This window comes from Schistocerca gregaria, chromosome 7 (genome assembly GCF_023897955.1).
Source record: "Schistocerca gregaria isolate iqSchGreg1 chromosome 7, iqSchGreg1.2, whole genome shotgun sequence".
In the NCBI taxonomy this organism is placed as follows: Eukaryota; Metazoa; Arthropoda; class Insecta; order Orthoptera; family Acrididae; genus Schistocerca; species Schistocerca gregaria.
Window position 1 is genome coordinate 467,192,935 of NC_064926.1, and position 21,664 is coordinate 467,214,598.

Below are 21,664 nucleotides of genomic sequence, written 5' to 3' on the forward strand. Positions count from 1 at the left end.
CGGTGGTGATTTGGTCTGGCTTTCCATGGTGTCCCATGCGCCCCTTGGTAGTTCTGTATGGTCATTAGTACCAAAAACACTGTGACCACATTGGTTGATCATGTCCACCCTATGGTAAAATGTTTGTTTCCCAGTGCGCATGCCGTGTTCCGAGACGACAGTGCCCTTGTTCACACATCGTCCGGGACTGCTTTTTTGTAAACGAGGATGAATTGTCTTCTGCTGCAACCACCAGTGTCACTAACTCTTTTATGATCCCTGTGCGGCTCCACCATCGAAACCAGAACTTGCCACTATTTTCAGGAAGAACAAATGGTATAAGATTCCCTTGAAAAACCATACAGCAGCTGTGTTCGCCCATTCAGAGACAACTGGAAGCTGTTTCGAATGCCAACGGGTTCCTACACCGTATTAGACATGGTAGCGTGTTGTATTTTTAGTGTTTACGTATTTTGCCGAACCCTTATTTCCTAAACGTAGTCGGAAAACCGTTGAGAGAAACCGCATTCCCCTCATAGCCATAATCCGTAGACTTGCGTTCATAATGTCTTGGTTAGTGAAATACTGACGATTGTCAGTGCACTCTGCGGTTTTATATCTTGTTAAATTATGGCACAGTCAATGATGTGATGGTTGCTATTATAGCTCTTATAGCTCTTGAATTAATTGCATGGTACGTGTACTTCTCAGATTTACGGAAGAACGCATTTCAGATGCTGTACTTTTCAGAATAAATTATAGTTTCTTGGAAATTACTGTAAAACGATGTACTAAACACTGATTTAAACAAATTTTCATTATTATTATGGTATTAAAACATTTAATATGTTATATTGTCCTTTTTAAAACGTTGAGCAGCTGGTATGCGCTAAGAGAGTGTGTGTGTATGGGGGGGAGGGAGCGGGAGGGAGAGAGGGGTGGATTAATAAACGGCACGTCCGAGTAATAAAAAGCACATCCCTACCGCTCCCCCATACCCTCTAAGAACCGAACCCTGGATCCGTGCCTGAATAGCAACAGCAGGCACGGCAACACAACACTGCCATGAGGCGTTTAGGATATTTAGGAAATTAAAAACGTTGACATGTTTCCCGCAGAGGGTGCAAGTATCCAGACTAGTTTTGAATCTAAAGGAGCAAGATGTTAAGATGCTGATTCGAATTCCGGGCGCGGTGTTCAAATTTCCGTGCAGCCATCGAGATTTAGCATTTCCCAATATGGATGAACACGAATACCTGGTTGGTTTCTTTAAAGCGACACGGGTGATTTCCTTCCCCATCCTTGCTCAGTCGGAGCTTGAGCTCCAACTCTAATGACTTCGTGTCGACAGGAGGTCAAATCACAATTTTCTGTTATTCCGTGGTTTTAACCTGTTTCCGTCTGCCACGTACACTAAGTAAGTTCGATCATTATGGACGGAGATGGGGAAAATTTGCTAAGGGAGGAATCCGGGCAATATGCGCTCGTGTTGGGGGAGCCACGGCTAATTCGCTTGTGAACATTCACGCTTAGCGTCGCGAAAAATTGCAATTTAACTCGCCGCTGGGCAGCACGAGCTTCAAAGCCGACACCCACAGTTAAGTGCGAGCCCGACAATTTTTCCCTCCTTAATAGCCGCATCATTAATTTTTTTAAAAAGTAACACGGACGTGCTGTAGTTCTTTTCCCTCGTATACTCATCAAAAAATATAAGTAGTTATTTTGGCTGTTAAGTCTTTAAAAAAAAAAAATTGGTTTCAGGCAAAGCTGTTTCAGCAGATACAGTTAAATATTTCTAAGAATTAATTAATATTGATTCTCTGTTGAAATGGTGTGAATACACAAACGTACTTTTAAACAGAATGTCATCAGCATGTTATGCCCTTAGAATCCTGTCATCAGTGTGTAACATGCAATGTGTTACAGTTAAATACTATTCGTATGTACACTAAATTCTTAGCTATGGCATTCCTTTTTGGGGAACAAATGCACAAAATATGAACATAATTTTCAAACTACAGAAAAGAGCCATAAGAATCATCAATAATGGTAGTCGAGCTCATTGTAAAGATCTGTTCAAAGCACTGGGGATTTTAACTGCTCTGTGTAAATACATTTACCAGTCAATTGTGCAGATCAAGAATAACATGTAATTACTGCACGAACAGTTGTGTCCATTACCACGGAACAAGTGCTAGACTCAGCTTATATCTGCCAAGAAAAAATAAAGAAACTCAAAACAGCATTTTCTACCAAGGATTAAAACTGTACGATAAATGATCGAAGTAGATGAAATAAAAAGCAAAAATACACTTGTTTAAAAAGGCAGCTAAAAGTACCGTTATGCAACACTAAAACAGAGTAGGGATTTGGTAAAAAAGTTATACAAATAAATAATAATAATGATTATAAAACATCCAACATTCGACATAACACCTTCAAACTATGCTTTTTTTCTTCTTTTTTCGGTTTCTAGAAAAAACTTACCCCAAGCTATGAATTGCACAATGATAACACCGCTTCCTCTTTCTGAGCTCAACATCACACTCATTATAGAGGGATGCTGACTCAGTTTTTCAGGATAGCAAATGGGAAGTTGTGGTACAGAAAATAGCCCTGTGTGTGGGCGGGGTGATTGTTGTGAGTAAAAGTGTTATCAAACAATTTGTGTATAGTATGTGCAGTGACTTATAGTGAGATATGGGTGAACATTGTGGCACTACTTTATTTAATAAGTTATTCGTAAAAAAAAGTATTATATACCAGGATAAATCTAATGATTGTTTCTAACTAGAAGTCTGTAAATGTATGTGTATATGAATTAGCTTAATTGAAATTGGTCCAAACTTGTAAATACTTTGACATGTCCTGTGTCCTGTGAAAAGAGATCTACAGATGAGAAAGCTACTGCTGCTACTACTTACTACTACTACGACGACGACGACGATGTTGCATATGATACAAATAGGACTTCCGTCCTATTTCATGACAAAATGTAAATCATAATGTATTACATAGCTAAATTGTGTATAGATAACATTCTAAGTCATCTTTTACAAAGACGGGTGAAACACTTGGCAACGAACTATACGTTTTAACCAAGAGAAAGAGAAAAATAAAAATTTTGAAAATACAGTACAGTGCAATGGTTCTTGGATGACTGTACATATTCTAAGAGTACGCGATAGCAAAAATGTTCTCTTCAACGAGGTAAGAATCACCTCTTGAAGAAAATACCAATTTTAACAAGTTTCTTGTTTTATTAGTATTTGACATGCTCTTGATCTATTAATAGCAACAGTATCTTTTCTTGAGACTGGCGAGTTGAGAAATGAAAGATAGTGTGGAATCTGTAGCTGAATCGCTCAAAATCGTGTGTATTTGAAGTTAAGATTCATCTCTACTAACTATGCCCGTTCTGTTTTTACGTGGTCGACAAGTTTACTGTGAAAATCACTGTGTGGTGGGGTGAGTCGGTGGGAAGGAATCGCGGGATTACACTACCAACCAGTAATAATTGAATATTATGCTGTATCTTACGCGTCGCTAAAAGAACCTGTAAATTTTGAGTAATATGGTTGTGGATACGTGTGAAGTAATTCCTCAGATTCTCAGACGAAAATCTTTCTTTATTCGTGCCAGTATCGAACATCAGGCTAGTCACAGCAGTAACAGAAATAGTAATCATGTCTTATACAACTCACACCAGAAGAAACATATATTTCAGACAGTGGCTGATGTTAAATTTTATGACCTATAATAATAGAGAGATTTTAAATGATTACACACCAAAGTTCACCATAGGGAATTATACACAGGCTAAAAGCTTAATGATGAACATTTTTACAATACAGTGGAAACAAATAACAGCGAGATATGCAGCAAGCCTAGTTTTCAAATAGTGGCAATGGTTCTTTTTTAAATATTTAACTGGTATACTGAGTCACCCCAAAATTTATGCTCCTCATCTAACCCTAAACATAAATCTTTGTGTCATAGTTGATTTTAATTATATGCGCTATCGTCTGTGGCTTGCCACATCAAAAACTGCTTGCCCATGTCTCTCCACGATCCCTCACTTCTTCAGGATGTCCCGATGTCTATTCGCAGCTTTTGCAGCAATCTCCATATAGCCTAAGATTCTTAATGACCTGATAGTCTTTTTACAATGTCTGTACATTCTGAATAGTTGGAAAATACGACGTTTATGGTTCTGCATGATTATCTCTTCATCTTTATTAAGTGGTGTTAGTATTGTAAACTATTCGCGGACTTTAGCTGAGGTGATTCAGGTAAATTTTCGTGGATCAGCAAGTGAGCCGAGTATACACATACCTATACGTGGAAGAGAATGTAGCTCGTGTGCTGGCCTGTGATTAATCTGCAAATTCTCTTTCCGCGAACGTCGGCCATCCTCACAAGAGCATGCATACGGGCTCGACGTATTCTCCAGCCGAGAGCTAGAATAGTTGTCATCAGTGTTTGAGGAATTGAACGACGCTGTACTTGTAGGTTTGCGAAAGAGAGTTCTGTCTTGATGTTAATACTTTGGTTTTGATGTGTTAACACGCGGTCGAAGGTGAGAGAGACGTGGACGAGTTGCCTTGCAGCTTTCAGTGTGCATCATTATTTTGTAGATTAAGATCACGTAAAGCAAATCCGGAATACCCTAAATGTGAGGGGGTGCAACTGCAGGCCCACTAGTGCTCAAAAAAACCATATTTATCGAAGTGTGTGTTTCCCATGCACGTTGAGCAACGCTTGGTGATAAATCTTCTCCAACACCATCGCCTCAGATATTTTGTTGTTGTTGTTTGAACGCTCATTTTAAGGCAAGTTTCTGTCCACGGCAATGATCATTGTTTTTTAATTAGCATACCGCATGTCGCGAAATCTCTCCCGTGCATCCGTTCGGCTTTTCGGACATTCCCTCCCGGTGTTTTCTTAGACGACACACTCATCCGTGCTTTCTGTCTGAAGATTCCTCGAGAGACCTCACTTCCAGTAATCAACAGCTTATGCAGTGGCGCCATCTCTGAGACAGATTCACCAAGAAAATCATTTAACACACTTTCACTTTCCAGTTTGCGTACTAATGGTGCCTGTATATTATTGCCAGTTTTTAAAACGTAATTTACACACGCCGTATTCACAGCGAAACACATCAAACACTGCTGCTGGGAAGATGCAGAATACACGCACTAGGGTCAAAAGAATCTGTAGTAGGTGTTGCTATGATATTGACAGACAAGCGTGGCCATAAACCGTCGCAAGACCCAGGCGCCGATCTATTGTTGGCTTCTGGAGGTCACAGTCTCTCTCTCTCTCTCTCTCTCTCTCTCTCTCTCTCTCTCTCCCTCTCTCCCTCCCTCCCTCCCTCCCTTTTCTATCCATCTCCTTTCCTCTTCTCAACCCTTTCTTCCCCACCTCCCGACCACAAATACATTCTAGTGCCGCACCCGCATTACTGTGCCACAAAGTCCTCGGATTTTAATTGTAATGCGAATGAAATGTTTTATTATAATGATAATATTTTGTTTGCAACAGCTGTTAGTGCAGTGCTTTTACTTTTTTTAGAGGGGGGTGGGGAATATGCCCCCTACCCCCGACGATCTGCGATTGGTACAAACATCCTCTACTAGATTTCACTCAGTACTGTATTCGTTTTCTTGCATGTTCAGTTAAGAAGCAAAGCGTACAGTGTCAAAGTGAACCTAGGAGTACATTTATAGAGTCAACACATCGTATCACCTGAAACAATGATTCGTGGGCCAAGAGAGTAAACTGAAAAATCATCTTCCATATTTTATATCGTCAAATGAAAGGGATATGATGCAGGATAACTAGACTGTGTTAAGAAACTAAGAAGTGGCATCCAACTGTTAATGTGTAGCAATTATAGCAATAAATGTAACTATCCATGATTATAGCGACCGAAGACTAATAAACTTCGTCTCTCAAAAGTAACAATAGTGTCCTAGGCATCAGTTCGTTAACGCTAATCAGCAGAAAAAACGGTTTGTAAAATTGAGTTTGTTTACTAAATCCTTTTCTGTTTATAAAATATGAATACTATGAAAAAAACAAGGATCTATTGGTAATATATGTACTCCACAACTTTCAGAAAGGAAGAGATCAGAGGTGTCGTTGTAGTACTGGTAATTAGCTTGTATTTGAATTTGAAATAAACATACAATTTGTCAAATCTGGAATCCGAAAAAAACTAAGCATATTTGTAATCTTATTGATTCGATACATGCATTTACACACTGAACGAGTCACTATTCGCATACGTTTCAAAACTAAACACGAACTGTCTCACTTTCAAAAGAATTACAGCATGACAATATAAAATACTGCGGCCAATAGAACGGATTACTTTTGAATGCATTATGGGAGTGGCAGTGATCAATGTGTTACATAAACAGTTAGCAATAGAACGGAGTTTCACTGCAAGGAGCGCAAGGTAATTTGGATAAGCCTGTGGTAGCTTTTATATCTATTCGACCACCACTAAGCTTTTCGATGCTAATGCCATCACCATCGGGTGGGGTATGGTACTTTTATGTCTATCAGTTTCTTTGTTTGTCAGGCAGCACTTTGATAAGAAGAATGTGGGTCGTCTTGTTGTGGTGGAAGAATGTTAGCATTATTTTCTGTATGTAGGTATAAGCAGTATTTACTACTTACCTGGGCTGCTATAATGAACTTCACCTGTATGTCACAACGCGTGAGCCGCTCGGTTTAGGCGCCTCGTCGCGGTCCAAACGGGTCACCCCGTCGGTGTGTGTGTGTGTGTGTGTGTGTGTGTGTGTGTGTGTGTGTAGTACGTAAGCTTAGAGACCGATGACCTCAGCAGTTTGGTCCCATATAACCTTACCACAAATTTCCAATTTTTTTCACAATGCGTGTTCCAGTGCTAAAAAACTAAAATAAGTCTCACACTCCAAAGATGTTTGCTTTCACAAAATTTCTGCCTATACGGCGAGAGTTGCTTCAAAAATATGGAGATATATTGTTGTGGAATCTTAGTTCTGTACTACCATGTATTCGCCTAGATATGCAGTAGGTGTATTTTCCACATAAATGTACAAAAGCGTAACCACCCATTCAGTGCTTAAAGTAAAGTAGACGTTTCTGCACTATGCCACAGACCTGTCTGTGAAATATATAACAGGTGTACGTCACAAAAAAGTTCAACAATTTAAAAAGTGAAGTTTCCGGGTTCGATTCCCGGCGGGGTCATGGTTTTTCTCTGCCTCGTGATTGCTGGGTGTTGTGTAATGTCCTTAGGTTAGTTAGGTTTAAGTAGTTCTAAGTTCTAGGGGACTGATGACCATAGATGTTAAGTCCCATAGTGCTCAGAGCCATTTTGAACCATTTTTTAAAAAGTGAATGTTGTTGTTGTTGTGGTCTTCAGTCCTGAGACTGGTTTGATGCAGCTCTCCATGCTGCTCTATCCTGTGCAAGTTTCTTCATCTGACAGTGCCTACTGCAACCTACATCCTTCTGAATCTGCGTAGTGTATTCATCTCTTGGTCTCCCTTTACGATTTTTACGCTCCACGCTCACCTCCAATGCTAAATTTGTGATCCCTTGATGCCTCAGAACATGTCCTATCAACCGGTCCCTTCTTCTAGTCAAGTTGTGCCACAAACTTCTCTTCTCCCCAGTCCTATTCAATACCTCCTCATTAGTTATGTGATTTACCCATCCAATCTTCAGCATTCTTCTGTAGTACCACATTTCGAAAGCTTCTATTGTCTTCTTGTCTAAACTATTTATCGTCCACGTTTCACTTCCATACATGGCTACACTCCATAAAAATACCTTGAGAAACGACTTCCTGACACTTAAATCTATACTCGATGTTAACAAATTTCTCTTCTTCGAAAACGCTTTCCTTCCCACTGCCAGTGTACATTTGATATCTTCTCTACTTCGACAATCGTCAGTTATTTTGCTCCCCAAATAGCAAAACTACTTTACTACTTTAAGTGTCTCATTTCGTAATGTAATTCCCTCAGCACCGCCCGACTTAATTCGACTACATTACATTATCCTCGTTTTGCTTTTGTTGATGTTCAGCTTATATCCTCCTTTCAAGACACTATCCAGCTTTCTCTAAGTCTGCAAATGCTAGAAACGTAGGTTTGCCTTTCCTTAACCTAGCTTCTAAGATAACTCGTAGGGTCAGTATTGCCTCACGTGTTCCAGTATTTCTACGGAGTCCAAACTGATCTTCCCCGAGGTCGGCTTCTACTAGTTTTTCCATTCGTCTGTAAAGAGTTCGCGTTAGTATTTTGCAGCCGTGACTTATTAAGCTGATAGTTCGGTACTTTTCACATCTTCAACGCCTGGTTTCATTGGGATTGGAATTATTATATTGTTCTTGGGAAAAAAAAGTGAATACCATAATCAATACCGACGTCATGACCGTGGTTTTGAAATGAAAGTGGTTGTCATCTCAATATAGTTGAGTATCTTCTACCGTCTGTATAATCTTGACTCCTGATGGTTTGGACCATCTTGCATACACACTGCAATAGCAGTGAGCGCTGGACGGCGTGCTGCGCCGAATGTGCCGTGTATGCCATTGGCGAGCTGGGAGGCGGCCTGCGGCCCTGCCTGCAGTAACGGACCCTCTGCTGGCCGCTGGCCGAGACGCAGTCTGGCCGTCGTCTGGCGAAGCGGCAACGCCGCCGCCCGCCACAGCCGCCGCCATCTGCAAAGGAAGCCATTCAGCGCCCCCGGCCGGGCAGTCACGCTTTCAAAACCACTGCCTCACCTCTCGGCTTTACGCAGCTGCACCCACGTTTCGTTTCCTGGACTGTATTGTGCGGGTGGGTGGACGACACCGAAAGTTGCGGCGTTAAATTACTCTTGTTCCTCGGTGTGCCTTACTTACCTTACTAGACTAACGCAGCGGTGGAATTGACGCTAGGAAGCAACAGAGCCAGTGTACTTGTTGAGCCAATACAAGAGTGTCTTTCAACAGCTTCGTGATCCGAGAGTGAGTTCGTGCCGGCGTAGGGGCGAAGACGCATCTTAAGCAATCAAGATGTCTTCTTTGACACGAAACATCGTACCTATGTTTAAAAAATAAATAGCCGTTTCAGTGCGTTCGGTTCTAGTATACTCTCCAATTGCAAACACGTCTCGAGTTCGTGCATCTTAAAACATAGCTGAATTCTTAACTAATTCGGCAGAAAGCTGTAGGTTTTTACTTCTAGTTGCTGCAACGGTAGTGTATTTACGTAGTTATTCTGATGTTATTACCGGACACAGGCGCCGCCCAGATTTGCCAAGTCGTATGTCACCTAGACCCGAGTCAGCGTCTAGAAGATCTGCAATGAAATCCTACAAGTATTCGATACCTGCGCGCGCATCAGGTTGTGTTCGGTGACAGCATATCCGCCAGTGTCTTCTTGGGACATCGTCCGTCAGGACGTAGACGCAGTGACGGCAACACTGTTGGGACATCTCAGGATACTTCAGATCGACTGTTGTGTCTATTAAGTACTACCGACGAACTCCCGTTGGGTTTTATAGTATGGAGAAAAGCATCGCATCTGAAAGTGCTCAAACCAACATCTGTTGACGGGAACAGGGAGGGCTTCTCCTTGCAACTCCACCCCAAGTAATCACACGTGTTGCTGGTTACTCCCAGCACCTCGCCTCGGTGCCAGCGGATCAACATATGGTAAGTTCAGAAATGATATATGCTAATACAGGACTCTTCTCTTATTCTATGTATTTGCTTGGTTGCCAGCCGCGTTCCTTTGTTACCAGGCACGCTCCTGTAAAACGACCTTGTCGGGGCACTGTAATTTATCAGTCGTGATTTCTTAGCGGCGTTGGAATGTTGCTAATGAAGCATTATTTTCTCTCTAAACGTGTCGCACGTTGCGTAAACAAGGCGTCGACGAGGTATCTCAGCTCACGCGTCACGGGTGTAGCTTTGTGGCTCAGTGGTGCCACACTACAAATCTAAACGACAGAGGTTCGGGCCCAAATCGATACAAGGGTTATTACTGTCACGGATCACATCTTCGACAGCTGACAGTGACTCGTTATTGTGAAAAATAACAAATCGCCTCATGGCTTGGAGTCCACTTCAGGTTCCTCTATAATTAACTAAGTAAGTCAGTTTAGAAGTCATAAAAAGCAGGAGCATACCATCTCAATAAACTACGCCCGGTAAAACAAGGAGACCTACAAACCAAACTTCCGGTTGATGACTTCTTTAGCTTAGCTTTTTCGCGATTCTCATACGTCTACTTTCACTAAACATACATTTTTGAAAGACTTTCGGTAATGGTACCTCCTAAGGAAGCGCTAATTTAGATGCAACTGTAACGTGCTTGTAATTAAACATTTACAGCAACGTTAAAAAAATGTTGCTTGTGTCAAACAATTTTGTGAAGGTACAAAACTGATGAAATTGCCGTAATCAGGGTACTTTGTAAAGAGTCATAAAGGAACCTTGGTTATTGGAGGAAATGAACAGGAAATGTAAAATTCTAGGCTCCATAAAAAGCAACGAGGTAATAACTGTGGACTACACTACTAATCGCCTATTTTGAGGTGTCCCTTTTCTGATCGGTGATACTCGACGAACTTCGGACCGCTGCGGGATGCTGACCATGGTTGTCAACCTTGTTATCTACGTAGCAATATTATACACTGCATTAGTAAAGCAGTCATTGTGAAAACAGTGTCAATTCATTCAGGTGTTGTGTTTAGTGGTTGTTGTTGCTATCATCGAGGAAAATGATCGAAGATGCTGTACCTGTCCTTCTAGCGCCTCGCCACCGTCTTTGTCACTTGTGCAACACATTAAACCATTTCATGTTCGTGTTTATAATCTGGCTCCATCTGCGGGGAAGGGGGGTGGGGGAGGGAGAGGGGAGGAGGAGGCGGGGCTTCAACCGGCAGTCAATGTTCCATGAGCCGATCACAAACTTTAGCACTCAGCGTCCTCCGCGAAAGGACCACCATAAAGTTTGCGAGTCAGCCCCTGAACAGATCAACTTCCTTGTGTCAGTTGACTACTTCGGACAAGTGAGTCCACTGCAGCGCCCGTGGCGTTTTGTTCATGTCCGGGGTCCCGTCCGTGTCGAGTGGTCATTTTCGTCTACGCGTTAGCGCAAAGCTGCCTCTGTTGTGAGAGCTGGTTTTACAACTGAACGGCGAAAGTGAAGTTATGAGAAACTATCCTTTTTACGAAAACATCGAAATACAGTAACAAAATGTAGGAACAAGCAATGACAGTAGCGTTTATTAATGAGGAAAGCAGCATTCATAATGGAAATTCTTGACAAAGGTCGTGTGGTAAGTTCTCTGCGCTCTTGAGAACTGAAAGAATAGGGAAAGTGTCATCCAGACATGCCAGAACATGTATATTTACTTTCTCGAGTAAATATACACTTGCAAACGCATCGAACAGTATCTTCAAACCGGTAAATAGCGCCTCTTCGCTTTATCCTTTGTATCTTCTTTTCTTAAGTGCGAAATAACAACAAAAATTACTTTTTTCGCCGATTAATTGTAGTTTTTCACTGTTGAAATAATTATCATTAAAACACGTTTGTCGATTTACTTTCTTATTTACGCATAGTCTAGGTTTTTCCTCTGTAAAACGTAAATAGGCCTGTGCTTAAAATATTTCGTCGCTTGCGGGAAAACACTGGTACGAAAAAAATACCACGACCTTGGCTATTCAACGTGTGACAAAAACAAAGTAAACGACATAATAAAGATGAAGAAGAAATGAAAGCATAAAATCTATTTCTGTAATAAGAGCGAGCTCGGCCAGAATAAGTTGTTAACAAACGCCGCTATAATTCTCCGTTTCTGCGCATGCGCGGCGAGGAGTGTACTCAGAAATGCTCCACACTTGGCCTCTAGATCATTCACGTCATAAACATACCCGTCGTGGTTGGATGCTGACATTCACGCGGGCACTAAAGAGACACACTTCGATTAGTCCATTTTGACAAGAAAGACGTCATTGTAAAATGGGTTTTAGTTCGCGAGTTAGTTAGCCATGTCGCACATACATCAGTGGGTAACAATGTATTGAGATGTATTCAAGCATATGATACGAGAAAAAAAAAACCCTCCTTGTACCACATATATTCGCAGAATCTAAAGCAGAAGGACAAGGGTTATCTACAGGGCAGGCAATGTAACTAACTCATTCAAACGCCCGACCGATTTACTGAGCATTTAATTTCTCTTGAAGTTGGTTTATAAAGTTCGTCATACGATCATGCAATTGACGGAATTATTAAGTTGTGTCAAGGAAGGAAAAAGATTGATAAAATGGAAAGGTTTCAGTTATTAATTTATTTTTAGGATCTGAGTAACTATCTAACCGAAAATAACTTGGTCGTTACAGTTTACGCATTACTGATTACAAAATTGATAAGCAAAAGAATTAATATACAAAAATTATGGGAGTTTACGGATAAATGACTCATTTTACAGGAAAGCTTTCAGATAATTAAAGGACTTCATGCACAAAATAGAAAGCGCGTGGCACGAGGAAACATTTCAACTTGTTTTTGAATATTTGGGGTTTATGGTGCAACTTTTTTCAGTCCTGCTGGAAACCTATTCAAAAAAAATATTCTGAAAAATGCACTCCTCTCTGTACAATACTAACGAAGTGTTAAGAAGCGTTTATCGCTTTTCCGTGTAGTGTTCCCAGAAATAATGTTGCAGTTTCTTCTGAGTGAGTGTATACTGCCAATTACAAATCCCGTAACGAAATGTACAGGGACCGCAGAAATATAATTTCGAAACACGTGAACAACAACCTACACGAAGTTCACGAACTCACACCTTACATGAGTCTGGCAGCCCTTTTCTGGGCTAAGAATATTGTTGCTGAACGCTCAGAGTTGTCTGAAAATATAACATCATACGAAATATAAGAGCGGTAGAAAAAAACCTAAGCAAGCCTTCCCGTTTCATTGACAGAGACGTGAAGACCATTCTAATAGTGGAGACAGCAGTGGTTAGTTTCCGCTCGCTCAAAATATTGATCGTGTTACTTCCAAGATAGCCACTTCACTTTTTGACCATCTCTGGACAGTAAAATTTAATTTACAAGCATATCAGACTGTATGCATTGCGCTTTGCTGCAGTTTAGCGTTACTGTGTTCCCGGAACGACACTTGCTTATATTATTGACTTCCCTATCAGCTATAGCCTTTATATTACGTTCCACGTCCTTCACAGTAATTTCAATATTTTCATTACACTGAATATCGCTGAGAGATCCGAGCCTAGATGCCTTTAGCGACATCTGACACTTTCTGTTTATGTGAAGTTCACGACTATACATGGAAGTGAATGAAGGTGTTTGTGTCAGCAACTGATTAACTTTCTTGATCGGCAGCCCGCGTTTCGGGAGCGCGACATGATCATTAAGTGCCCTTACATGAAATTATACTTCTGCTGCTACGTTTATTGGGACGAGCGAATTCTTATCTGGTATCGACTGAAACGATGCATATACAGGAATCAGAGTGCGTGGTATATAGATAGCTAACAGCCAGAAATCTGTGGCGACGTGCTGCACCTTCTGTTGTCGACGTTGCTTCAAGTTCGAAGACTGGTTGCGTTCTCCGTGCTGCTCTGTCTCGGTCAGCGACCTTTATAATTGCATCCTGCATCCATTTATACGTGCTTAATGTAACCAAGTCTTGGTCTACCTCAGAAATTTGTGTGTGTCCACCTTCCCCCAAAATCGCCCTCCATTACTATATGGTAACTGTTCCTGCAAGCCTAATTATTAATCTTGTCAACCTGTACGTTCTCTTATTCAAGTTGTACCATACATTTCTATTCTCAGGAAATGTATTTGCTATTGAGAGTATGAACCACCATCGGCTGTATATTGGAGCGACGACAGTGAAAATTTGTGCCTGACCGGGACTCGAACCCGCATTTCCTGCTTTAAGCGAGCGGTCGCCTAAACCGCTTCCTGTAACCGTGCAAAAATCACAGCCTGGCCCAAATTTCCATATGTCGTCGTCCATATTCCACTACCTGTACTCGTACATCCATTATGTACATCCTTGTACAGTTGAGACATTTTACTTGAAAGTCGCTTACCCGATGTCGGTAGATAAATGAGATAGAGCAGTGCCTGTGTTATTCCGATTTACGATGAAAAGTTCCTCTGGAGGTGGATGCGCGTCCAAAGGCATGTATTTATTGAAAGTCGAGGGCCAGGTATTGGCGAATAAATACGAAATCGCAGTGCCTCTTTTACTACGCATTACGATGCAATTATCCTTCGGACATCCATAAAAGAACATTCCATCGTATCGTACATCTTAATCAGTGCTATTTCTATTCACCCAGATTCCTTTCAGTACGTCTTAGTTAGTCATCCGTTCGCTTCATCTAATCTTCAGCACTCTTCTGTAGCAACCACAGTTCAAAAGCCTCTACTCTCGTCTTGCCTGTACCGCATATAATCTACATAAGGAAGCACTCCAGACAAATATTTCAGTGAATAGTTCTTAACACGCTTATTTTCGGTGTTGACAAATTTCTATTTTTCGCCCTTTCCTTGTTATTTACTATGGCTACTGCCAGTTATTTTGCTATCCAAATACCAAAACTCGGCTACTATTATTACCGTAGAAATTTTCCCCACATTTTTTATTGGGCGCTGATGAGATAGACCTATTACGGCAGTGTTTGCGAAATTCTACACTAGCGGGAGGTGACGGGTTCAGGGCAAAGGAGTTTAAAATGAATAAAGGCAGTATAACTGTCTTTGTCTATGGAAATGCTTCAGGCGATCATAAACAGCCATTTTTTGTGATTGTGAAACACAAAAACCTAAACGTCTAGAAATTGACACACACATGCCGTTTACTTACAGTGCACAGACTAATGCCAGGATGAAAGCAGAGTTGTTCAAATGCTGGTTCTTTTGCCGTTTCGTTCCAGATGTCAAAAAAAGCCCGCTCTACTCACCCTCCAGAATCTGAGTTCGTTTCAGGTAGTACTTTTCGCACACATCTTCCTGCCACTGTGAGGCCTATGTCTATGCACCAAGGGGCCATGCAGAATTTAAAGTGCTGGTACAGCGGAATGTTTGTGCAAAATCTGCCAAGCTCAGAATACAGAGCTCAAGTGCAGTTTTAACATTGAAGGCGCCATTTTCATGGCTGCAGTTTCTTGGGCCTATCAAAACTACAACTTTGCACAGGGCCCAGAGAAAACTATAACCTAAACTGGCCGAAGAACCCGAGATTGAAAGCAATTGAAATGATGATCAGCCGATACTGATTACTCTAAAATTGTGCGAATGAAAAAGTCTGTATCGACTAATGAACTGGGTGCGTTTTCAGCAGCAGAAATTGCCGAATGGATCGACATTGTCAGAAATTAAGCTGTTGAAGAATAGTTGCTGAGATATGATATTGCGAAGAGTTTTCAGCTCACAGCAGGTACCAGAATATGAAATGAGGAATAAGAAATGTTCACAGCCCGCATTTCTTAGAATAAGGCTTCAGAAGCCTTAAACATTTCTGTAAAATATGATGAGTAGCCGACGCTTCTGAAGTTATGAATCTGCTCATCATAACAATAGTTATTGTTAAAAATAGAGCTGAATCCAAAACCGAATTAACGTTTTTGCAATGTTTTAGAATTTCAGTTAATCCATCTGTGGTAAATACCAATCGGACATATTCCAGGCCCTCGACGATATCATCTATCTTTACTGTTGCTAAAGATAATTAACTGCATCAAATTCTTCGTAACAATTTTGTTAATGAACTTGTGTTTGATCTTTTCAAACTAGTGGTGCTTATTTTATTTCATAAATGGCACACACAAAATCAGAAGTATATTGAACTTTTCCTAAACTTTTGAGCCTGAAACTTATTAAATAGAGCAGTATTGTATTCAATTTTAAATTCAATTTATTTTACATTAAACCGATAGAGATTGTGATTTGTTTAGTGTAATATCTCCTGTTGCGTTTAATAAAAAAGTGTACTTGTTTCTGTACGTACGTATGTTTACTTTACAGCTATCTGAGCATTGTGATATATCTTCTGACGACGACAAAGACCGAACGAATTTTCTAAATTAAATGATAAATCATTTAAGTTGAGGTTTTTCTTGGACAAAAATACTGAACAGTACAGCAGTTACAATTAAGCTGGAGAGAGTACGTATCTGCTGAAACCAAATTAAAGAAACCAGTTTTATAATTTTATGGTACAGGAATGTTTCAGATGATGGTTGGTAATTTAATTAAAACAAACGCACCGAGAGCTTACAGAGCTGTAGCCAAGGTATCGGCCTGCATTGCCTGACTTGAAGAAAGAATTAATCAAAACGCTTTTGCTATAAAACGACACCAGGAAAATCCACATCCGAATCACATCTTCTTGTGGCAAAAGTTCAGAGATATTTAACATGCTCACAGGTGGTGTTCGCTAAACTTACAAGTAATCTCAGATATTTTGCCTAATTAGAACGCATTAAAATGTATTCAAAGCATCGCACATCGCTTTGGGATGGAAATATGTCTACAAAGAAATACCAGAACCAACAGAAAATGAAGCTAACGCGAATCACAATGTAATGTCTACAGAATTTATTTACAAAAAAAAAAAAAAAAAAAAAACTGTTACGCATTTTCCTTGTAGTAAATTTACCAGGTTTTATGCGTGATATTGTGTGTGTAAATTGGCCCAGTAAATTTCCATCAAGAAATCGTTTTTGTATGAGGAGAATCTTTATGATAGGTCCTTTTTCTATTTACTGTTCTTCATATTTATAATACGATACCTTCGATAATAAATACTCCGTACTTACGATGTATGATTAATGTCTGCGTTCGAAGCGCTATTGATCGTGTCGATAGCCGATTTTAGCGCTGTTGCCAAGCGTGTTCCTCGCTAACTTGAATCAACACTGAACCACCCATGGTGGATCCAAGTTTAGTGCTATACAGTAGAGCAGAGATCTGAGGAGAGTTCAGTTTCTGAACTAACATCAGGATTTACCTCCAGTCACCAACGTTTATACAATCGGGTCTTAGAACTGTAGTCCGGTTTCTGCACATTTTGTACGTACCTTTCCTTACTCCCTGTATTTTGTCTCCGATAGCTGCTATAGATTTTTCGAACGTGTCTTTCAGTTAACACTGAATTAGCCAGAACGTGGAAACTAGGCCGCAGACGGCAAGTTCTGTTCGGTGGTCTTGTGTTCCGAACGCGGTGACTGCTAGCGGCCGGCCGCCACAGCCGCCGGGCAACAGGTGGCGGACGGGGCCGGGCTGAGCAGCGATCGCATTTTTGCCAGGCGCGCCTCCGCCTCCTCTGCTGCCGCCATTCAGGCGCCCCGCCGACGCGGCAACGTGGCGCTGCGGTGACGTCACGGCTTACCTGGCGTGTTGACTCAGTGCGGCCGCGTGGCTGCAGTTACCGCGGCCGGGCGGCGCCGCAGCCGCGTAAAATTACCCGCTGCACCCGTGACGTCGCCGGCGCGGGCGCGGGCGCAGGCTGGCGCGTGCCGCGCGTCTCCGCAGGTCAGTCCCGTTCCCTGGCCGCCCGAGCGATAAGACCGTGTCACGAGGACCAAGTTTCGCCCTAAAGCGTTCTTCGCCGAATTCAAACCCCACATCGTTTTACGTGACTATCCTGTAAAACGTACGTTGCTGAGTCTCATTGAACGTGCAGGCAATATCAAGCATGTTACGTATATTTTGAACTCGCAGTAAAAAGTAAACAATGAAAAAGCAGGAAGTCACCAAAAGTGACATGCAGATCGCATCTCGTTTCAGTGCAGAGAGAGAGAGAGAGAGAGAGAGAGAGAGAGAGAGAGAGAGAGCAACATGGCTGCCAGGATGCTTCATGGTCTGTGTGTGTCGATGGATGCGAATAAGAAACACAGTGCCTCTACAACATTAAAATTGTAGATTGTCACGCGTGGATTCTATCTCGTGTCCTAGACAAAGTGAAAGGTCAGTTTCAAAGTCAGAGCTTCCCAAACTTTGGGCTTTTTTAAAAAAATTATTATGATTTCTGTGGCATTAGTTACTATTTGAAATTGAAGTCATCATTGAATGAAAAAAGTTTTTCTCATTTTTTAAAATTTTATTAACCTCCAAAATAAACAAGGTCTACCATTAGAGCACCAGGATACTCAGAAGTGTCCCGTCAGAGGAAAAGTTTGAGAACCCCGGGTTTAAGTCGTCTATTTCGAAATGTGTGTAATTCGCACGTCAAGTGCCGCTGGAACTCGCCGCGATCACATGCGATCGTGTCACCACGTACGTTCCGTATGAACGAGCGGTATCGTTTTTGAACGTTCAACAGGAAAACTCGTCACGCGTTGCACACCGAGTGCCACTTCCCACAGTAGTCTGAAGCTTCCTCGATGGCTCACATTACTGTTGGCTACCGGTGACGGCTGGTTTGCCTGCTGACGCTGTTATGTGGTGGAAAGAGAGCAGCCGGTCGATGAGGAACTCTGTCCTTCAAGAGCCAATGTTCAGAAGAAATTACTCTCATTACCTATAAAGGTTGCCAACCGATAAATTAACAGAGGCTACATGAGGATGAAGGAAAACTCTCACACACACACACCAAAGCATGGCAAAGAGCTTGGACGAGGTGGTGTGGTGCGTGCTTTCTGTGCCTCGTTTCAAACTTGAGTTTAGCGTACGACGGAAACAATTTCGGTTGTTCAGTTATAAGTATCTTCAAACCTTAACGCATTTCGTTGTTTTAATAGGACGCAAGATGTGCTGGTGTAGATGACCTGCCGATACACACATAGCACTCCAAACACTCGCCATAGCTTCAACACGTTGATGTTTGGTGTAATAATTGTTTGGTTTCGCAGGATATAAGCACGAATCTTCCCTGTATGTATCAATTAAATGTACTGGATATTGAGAAGTTGCTATTATGAACTTGTAGAGGGGAGTAAGTAAATAATATTTGGAATGGAAACCCACGCCCGGAGACGTTCCGTTTCTGTTCTGTGATGGTTTCAATTCATATGTCTCATACCTCCTTCCTCTCAAGCTAACTGGTCCCGCATACTTACTGCAAAATATATTGGAGCGCCAGTTTCAACTCCTGTGAGTTACTTCTTGTGGAGTTGCAAGTAAAAAGAGGAAGATGTGTTGTGGCGAGTCCTGGCCGCTGCACTATAAATTCAAGAGACAGCTGGTAGAACGGACAGTGTATACCAGAACATGCGTCATAGGCACAATGTCTGTAACAACTTTGGTGGTCGCCACATCGAATCACTATACTGTGCCTACAGATGCTGGGTTCATTTTGCTTTGGAATAATGTAAACACGTAATGTTTAAGCGTTAATCCAAACAAATGTGCTTAAATGATAAATAGATGTTTCGAGGCGTTTCCTTTCGAAATGTTACCTAATGATTGTACTGCTTCCGCCCAATTCAATTCCTCAAGCAGAAATAGATGAGTTAAACATCTAAGTCGAAACCGTCGTGGAACGGAAACGGTACGATTACGGATATATATGTTCGTACTCAAATATTGTGGACCCTCTCCCCTCTATAAGTGCTGGAAGATTGTAACGGGAAGTTCCCAATACCCTGTATCATGCTTTCTTTACTGAATCTGTGGACCCATTCGTAGTAATGAACAGCACTGTGAGGTTAATTTCCGTCCAAGCGTCTACCTAGCGTGCCCGCGCGTTCAGTTTGTGACGTCAACCATCCACACGATTCCTGAATGGCCGATGTTGTTACAAGGAGATTTTTTTACTCTTCTGACTACTATATTTTGTAGCCTCCATTATTTTAACTACGTTACTCGGCGTAATATTTTTCGGCCCGATCTATCGCGTTCTATACCTACTTTCTCAGATTTTGTGCTATTTCCGTTTCTAGTAGATAAATAACATTCCCTACAGGTTGAAGTAATATATACACAATTCTTGTTTAGTATATCGATCCTTTTAACATATGGTTGAAGCTCAGTATTCTCAACGTGAATTTTACATAGTTTACACTACTGTTCTTACGAGACTTCGCCGTTTGGAGCCACGACAGTAAATAACTTGTTTCTCGTTCTAGTAGAAAAATCACATTTATTGCGCAAAAGTGTTATCCATTTGCCGTCAGGTGGACGTAGAGCCCAAACCTTCCTTCTGTTTAAAATAAACGTTATCTAGACGTTAAATACCTCCGTAGAAATAACTTATGCTTCAAAATTTTAATATCAGATACATCAATTTATCGAATGAGCACCCTTATAATATGAATGGGTAAATTATGTGATTTGTCTTTTGAACTGCTCATGCTGAATGTCCTCTTCAGATGACATTTATTGTCTTCGATCTTTTGGACACTACGGACGCATTTCCCGGGTCTAGAAATTACAACAGAGCGTCACAGCTGTTCTATAGAATCGCGGTTTCTCTCGCCCCTCGTTTTGCAACAGCGTCCGCCACGTCCATTGCCCTCCCGATTTCCTTCTTCCGTGCTATTAACATTCACTATGTCTATTCTATATAATATCATTTAATTTCATTTGTTTTCATCATCATAATTTAAGACTGATTATGCCTTTCAGCGTTCAGTCTGGAGCATAGTCCCCCTTATAAAATTCCTCCATGATCCCCTATTCAGTGCTAACATTGGTGCCTCTTCTGATGTTAAGCCTATTACTTCAAAATCATTCTTAGCCGAATACAGGTACATTCTCCTTGGTCTACCCCGACTCCTCCTACCCTCTACTGCTGAATTCTTCCGTAAGAGCAGTAACTGGAGAACCGGGTCCACCTTCCTTTGAAATTGATTGTCTCCCCTCTTTGAACATTTTAAACTACCTTCGAGCTGTGCTGTAGGGAACAGACTCTCCCTAGGCCTCCTGTAACATTGTATAGGTCTCAGCTGAAGATTCGTCGAGACGAAAGCAGAATTTCAAAGCGGCATGTTATTCCTCGCGTGTTACCTCGATTGCAGCGGTAGGCGATACTGACCTTGCCTACCCCTCACAGACGGTAACCAGGAGTCCCAACAATGAAACTACTACAACGTATTTGTAGGACATTAAGCTAACAGAATATCATAACATTAAATTTTAACGCGACAAATTATGACCGTACAAAATTGTGATCATTCTTTATTGAACAGCCCTCGTAAGTAGTTTTTGAGGTGTAACAATATTTACTATTGCAGGCAAAGATCCTTCGCAGAATTCTTCATTAAAATCGCCATTCCTCGTCGATATTTCAATACACTAATGTTAGAGAAATTCGGGCACACGCGGAGGAATATCGACATTGTTTCCGCGTATCATTCGTGAGTAGGGGAGAGAGGAAAGGGACTCGTACACCACCTACCCTCCGCAGGCTCACGGGCAGATGTAGAGGAGCCAAATAGACTCGGAATTATTAATGAAGAGAGCGACAGGTCAATTTGAAATGCGTTCCCGTTGACAGGAACAACAGGCTTCGGTTATTAGCTGGTGTCTGGTGGCAGACGCTGACACCGAGACGTGGAGACGTGATGCCGCTTCCGCGGTAGTGGCTTCCGTGATAGCCCGCGGCTTCTCCTCCGGGAGCGCATCGCCCCAGGTAGGGACAGCCACTTTGATTCTGCCCCCCCCCCCCCTTCGTCCCTTTTTCTTAAATTTTAATGCAAATGC

General features: G+C 41.6%; 1 protein-coding gene across 10 annotated transcripts in view; it reads left to right on the top strand.

The window, feature by feature from the left end:
- The window catches only part of LOC126281832 (transcriptional enhancer factor TEF-1), an 824,099-nt gene that overhangs the window by 575,400 nt on the left and 227,035 nt on the right, over nucleotides 1-21,664 (top strand). The window contains exon 1 of one of the 10 annotated variants that reach the window (XM_049981071.1): nucleotides 8,713-9,682. The exons of the other annotated variants lie outside the window; for them this stretch is intronic. The gene's annotated coding sequence lies outside the window, so the exon portion shown is untranslated. Of the gene's footprint in view, nucleotides 1-8,712; nucleotides 9,683-21,664 lie in introns of those variants that run through there. 10 annotated transcript variants of the gene reach the window in all.